Source organism: Ranitomeya imitator, chromosome 5 (genome assembly GCF_032444005.1).
Source record: "Ranitomeya imitator isolate aRanImi1 chromosome 5, aRanImi1.pri, whole genome shotgun sequence".
Lineage (NCBI taxonomy): Eukaryota > Metazoa > Chordata > Amphibia > Anura > Dendrobatidae > Ranitomeya > Ranitomeya imitator.
In genome coordinates, this window is record NC_091286.1 from 517,783,793 (window position 1) to 517,789,961 (window position 6,169).

A 6,169-nucleotide genomic window follows, 5' to 3' on the forward strand; every position below is an offset into this window, starting at 1 on the left:
TGGGGTTTGAACCCAGGACTTCAGTGCTGCAGTGCTAACCACTGGGCCACCGTGCCGCCCAAGAGGAACAGAAGCCGCTATCTGCCAACCGGACATTACAAGAAGTGGGTTGTTTCAGGTGCCCAAATCAAAGATGTGTCTGATTGGGTATCAAGACTCTTCAGTGCTACAGACGACTACCCATGTCTACCATTACACATAGGAACTAATGACACAGCAAAAAAGGACCTGGAAACTATGAGATTTTGAAGACCTAGGCCAGAGACTGAAGGAACTGGGAGCGTAGGTCGACTTCTCATCCATCATCCGAGTGGATGGACAATGACCAAGAAGATTTAACATGATTGTACAGGTGAACTGGCTACGTTGATGGATTCGTGAGCATCATCTAGGGCAGGGGTGTCAAACTGCATTCCTTGAGGGCCGCAAAAATTCGTGTTTTCAAGATTTCTTAGCATTGCACAAGGTGCTGCAATCATTATGTGTGTAGGTGATTAAATTATCACCTGTGCAGTAGAAGGAAATCCTGAAAACATGACCTGTTTGCAGCCCTCGAGGAATGCAGTTTGACACCCCTGATCTAGGGTGACCATAGAGTGAATTACCTGTATGATGGACTACGTGCTAGAGATGAATTTCATCTTACGAAAACAGGAAAACATATTTGGTAGACTCCTTGCTATACTTATCAGGAAAACTTTAAACTAGAGCAAATACAGGATAGGATAAATATGGGATAAGAAATATACGGCAAGGAAAAAAAATTGGAGCTAATGAATTCTTTTGAGAACCCTATTAGAAGAGGAAATCAAGAACAAAAATGAACTCTGAATGAAAATAGAGGAGCAAGAGAAACCAAATACAAACTAAAATGTGTCTATACAAATGCAGAGGGCGTGGGTAAAAAACAAGGAAAGAAGAGATATGATGTCATAGGCATCACTGACACTTTGAGGAATGATATACACGATTGGAACACAAACATTTATGGCTACAACTTATTTAGAAGAAACGGGATTAACAAGAGAGGTTGAGGTGTTGACTTGTGAGGAAAATTTATATCTCCACAGAGATCCAAGCTTCAGACACTGGTAGCTCTCTAGAAACTGTTAGGGTAAGAATACAAAGAGAACAGAAAGAACACTATTGTAGGTGATTACTATAGGGCACCTGGACAGACTGAAGATATAGATGAACTCTTTTTAGATCAGATGTCTCTGTTCTCAAAAAAGTACAACAAAGTGATCATGGGAGATTTTAACGATACAGATATTTTTTCAGAATCTCTCTCAGACAAGAGTAATGTGTCCAGAAAATTCTTATCTTCTCTTGCTGACAACTTCATCTTTCAAAAGGCTTGAAGAGAGAAGAGGATCTGCAATCTTGGACCCAATTCTTAACAGGGAGGAAATGGTTGAGGAAGTGAAGGTGGCTGGGAATTTAGGTGGCAGCGATCATGCGATCCTCGAATTTTAGATTACAAGAGGAGATAGAACAGCGAGGACTCAGACTTTGTTGCACTTCAGAAAGGCAGATTTTAATGGACTCAAAAAGAGGATAGGAAAGGTCTAATTGCTGGATGTTCTACAGGACAGAAATGTCCAAGGATGGGAGATTTTGCTAAATTAAATTCTCACTGCACAACTGGCAACAATCCCGAAAAGGAGCAAGAATTGGAAGCATTTAAAAAGGGACTAGAAAGGATAAACACACAACTTAAAAACTTGTTAAAATGGAAAAAATAAATGTGTATTAAACGGAAAAAGGGGGCATATCAAAAGAAGAATATAATACTGTTTGCAGGGAATGCAGGGCAAGCATAGGCGCTAAAGCCAGTAATGAAGTGAGGCTTGCAAGGGAGACCAAAAGCAGTAAAAACAGAAAAAAAAAAAAAAAGGCTTTTGGGGGAATGTCAAAAGCAAAGGAAAAGTCAAAGACGATATAGGATTTTTATAGGATGAAAAGGGTGAAGTGGTCAAAAATGATGCTCAGAAGGCCAAACATTTAAATTCCTATTTTGCATCTGTGTTCTCCAAGAAAGGAATTGTATCATCAATTGATGATCTTCACAGTGCCATCGAAGGAATAAAAGAATCCACACTATCAATAAACGGAGAGCTGGTGAGGGAACACTTTGCTAATTTAAGTGAATTTAAATCTCCTGGTCCAGATGAATTACATCCTAGGATACTGAAAGAGTTAGAGGAAATTGAAGAACCACTAGCCAGAATCTTTGAAAAATCCTAGACAACAGGAGAAGTCCCAGAAGTTTGGAGAAGGGCAAATGTTGTCCCTATCTTCAAAAAAGTTAAGAAGATGGAGCTAGTAAATTACAGGCAAGTGAACCTTTCTTCTATACCAGGAAATATTTTTGAAAAAATTATTAGACAGCACGTAAGTACTTGGATAAGAATACAGTAATTAACCAGAACCAGCATGTGTTTGTAGCAAACAAGTTATGCCAGACTAATTTCCTTCTATGATGGAATCACTGACTGGGTGGATCAAGAAAATGCGGTAAATATAGTATATCTCGACTTTAGAAAAGTATTTGATAAAGTATCTCATACTATCCTTATTGAATAAATTACCGTGTATGGGATTGACAAGGTAACAGTTAGGTAGATTCATAACTGGCTCAGTGATCATGCTCAAAAAGTGGTAATAAATGGGTTCACATCCAATTGGAAGAGTGTTTCACGTGGTGTATCAAAAGGCTCTGCCCTTGCCCCAGTGTTGTTCAACATTTATATAAATAATTTAGATAAGGGAACTGAAAGCAAACTAAATTTGCATACGACACAAAGCCAAGAGGGATAACTAAAGGTACCTTCACACATAACGATATTGTTAACGATATCGTTGCTTTTTGTGACGTAGCAACGATATCGTTAATAAAATCGTTATGTGTGACAGCGACCAACGATCAGGCCCCTGCTGGGAGATCGTTGGTCGCTGAAGAAAGTCCAGAACTTTATTTCGTCGCTGGATCGGCGTGTGTGACACCGATCCAGCGATGTCTTCACTGGTAACCAGGGTAAATATCGGGTAACTAAGCGCAGGGCCGCGCTTAGTAACCCGATGTTTACCCGGGTTACCATCCTAAAAGTAAAAAAAAACAAACAGTACATACTTACCCACCGCTGTCTGTCCTCCAGCGCTGTGCTCTGCACTCCTCCTGTACTGGCTGTGAGCGTCGGTCAGCCGGAAAGCAGAGCGGTGACGTCACCGCTCTGCTTTCCGGCCGCTGTGCTCACACAGACAGTACAGGAGGAGTGCAGAGCACAGCGCTGGAGGACAGACAGCGGTAGGTAAGTATGTACTGTTTTTTTTTTTTTTACTTTTAGGATGGTAACCAGGGTAAACATCGGGTTACTAAGCGCGGCCCTGCGCTTAGTTACCCGATGTTTACCCTGGTTATCGGCATCGTTGGTCGCTGGAGAGCGGTCTGTGTGACAGCTCTCCAGCGACCAAACAGCGACGCTGCAGCGATACGGATCGTTGTCGGTATCGCTGCAGCGTCGCTTAATGTGAAGGGACCTTTACACTAGAAAAGACAGGGAAAGGATTCAGAAGGATCTAGATAAGATTGAACAATGGGCAGCAACTAATAGAAACGTATTTAACAGGGAAAAATGCAAGATTCTACATTTGGGCAAGAAAAGAATGGGAGGAATAGAACTAAGCAACAGCACGTGTGAAAAAGACTTGGGTATACTAATAAATCACAGACTGCACATGAGTCAACAGTGATGCAGCAGCAAAAAAAAGGCAAACAGTTCTAGAGTGTATTAAGAGAAACAGAGCTTACATCACGAGACGTAATTATTCCCCTCTACCCTTAATTGGTCAGGCCTGATATGGAATACTTTGTCCAGTTCTGGGCACCACATTTTATAAAAAGACATTGAAAAATTGGAGCAAGTCCAGAGACAAGCTACTATGATGGTGAGCGGACTTCAAAACATGTACTATGAGGAATGGTTAAAAGATGCAGGAATGTTTAGCTTGCAAATTAGAAGGCTAACAGGACATAACAGCTGTCTACAAATATCTGAAGTGTTGTCACAGTGTAGAGGAATCATCCTTATTCTCATTTGCACATTGAAACACAAGAAGCAATTAAATAAAACTGAAAGGGAGAAGACATTAGAAAAAAAAACTTTTTGACACTAAGGGTGATCAATGAACAGGCTGCCACGAGAGGTGGCGAGTTCTCCTTCAATGGAAGTCTTCAAACAGAGTCTGGACAGACATCTGTAGGAGATGGTTTAGTGAATCCTGCACTGCATTTAGCAGGGGGTTGGACACGAGGACCCTTGAAGTCCTTTCCAGCGCTAACATTCTATATTAGTCTTGGTTAAAGGGACATTCATCTTTCAGCTTAATCTGCAGCGCTCATCTTTTTCTGATAAGGCTACTTTCACACTTTCCGTCTTTTTAGATCCGTCACAATGCGTCATTTTGGGGAAAAAACGCATCCTGCAAAAGTGCCCACAGGATGCGTTTTTTTCTTATAGAGTTGTATTACCGACAGATCGCGATGTATGGCTACACATCGCGTCCATCGTGAACTGGATGCGTCGGTATTTGGCGGACCGTCGCAGCAAAAAACGTTCAAGGGAACGTTTTTCGTACGTCGTGTCCTGCATTTTAAACTGCGCATGCCCGGCCGTAACTCCACCCCCTCCTCCCTGGGAGTTTACTATGGGCAGTGGACGTGTTGAAACACTGCGTCCGCTGCCCACGTTGTGCAGAAAATCACCACTATCCGTCGGTACGTTGCGCCGACGCTTTGTGACGGCCCCGTACCGACGGAAGTGTGAAAGAAGCCTTAGACCCAACAGTTCCTGCTTTACCCCAGCATCATCTGGCAATCACATAATTGCTATTTTTTTTTTTTTTTTTTTTACACACGAGGCTTGTTCAGCGCTGTATATGTAATGATCAGAAAGGCAGAGATGATAAAACACCATCTCGACCTTCTCTAGGGGGACTCTACAATGTCCGACAGCTGGCTCCCAGCTCCAGCATGATCACATGCAGCTGTTTACTCTGCAATGACATTCTAAAACTTAATTGCAGAGTTTTGGACTACCTCAACCTTTTTTTCTGTAATGAAGATGCTTAAGTTATTGATATTTCTAGTGTTCTCTTTGGGAAAGAAAGATATTTGTCTAAAGTAGTCTAGAATTCCTCAAAAGATCATCCTTGTGAACCTATTTAGGTTTGGCTTCTGTATGTTAAGTCATTCATAGGCTTTAGGATCTGATATTTCATCTCTAAGACATACTGATGGGGAATCTAGATTGTGAGCCCCAATGGGGACAGTACCTATAAAGTTTGAAAAGCGCTGTGGATTTATTGGTGCTGTAAGAGTAAAATAAATCTTGTATAAGAGATGGAGCTGCGATCTGTAGCTTGTGCTAGTATGGTATAATGCTGATCTCTGATTTCTATTTAGGCCACTATTTCTGCTACAACTTTTACAATTATTCTTAGTGCTGTTAAAATTCTAAGCTGTAGGATGTTTAATTGGAAATTACGTTTTCCTTGCTGCGAGAAATTGCAATCCTCGGGAACTCCCTGTACATCGGATAGGGATTTGATAGTATGCATACTGAAGGTCAATGGTGGCCATAGAAAAATCCTAGCCTAAGGGCCCCTTTCCACTTGTGAGAAAAACGGACGAGTGCAATCCGATAAAAAAAATCGGATTGCACTCGGACCAATGTTTTTCAATAGGTGACATTCCATTTGCGATTTTTTTCCCAGCCGAAATCGGACTGAGAAAAATCTGTGTCGGCTGAGAAAAAAAATCGCAGCATGCTGCGTATTGCTGAGATTCTCGGACGAGACTCGCCAATGCAAGTCAATGGGTGCGAGAAAAAAAACGCATGGAATACGGACCATCCGTATTCCATCCGTTTTTTACGGATACCTTACCATTCTGTGGCACAGAACACTGTAAATAGTCCTGTAAATGACTGTATAAAAATAGTTGCAGAGAAAAAAAACGGATTGCATACTGATGTAAAAACGGATGATGCGATTAAAAAAATCGCATTACACTCGCATGACAATCGCACACGTTACATCCGTTTTTTCGGTCCGTAAATCGGACCGTTTTTTTCTCACACAAGTGGAAAGGGGCCCTAAGAGAGGAATT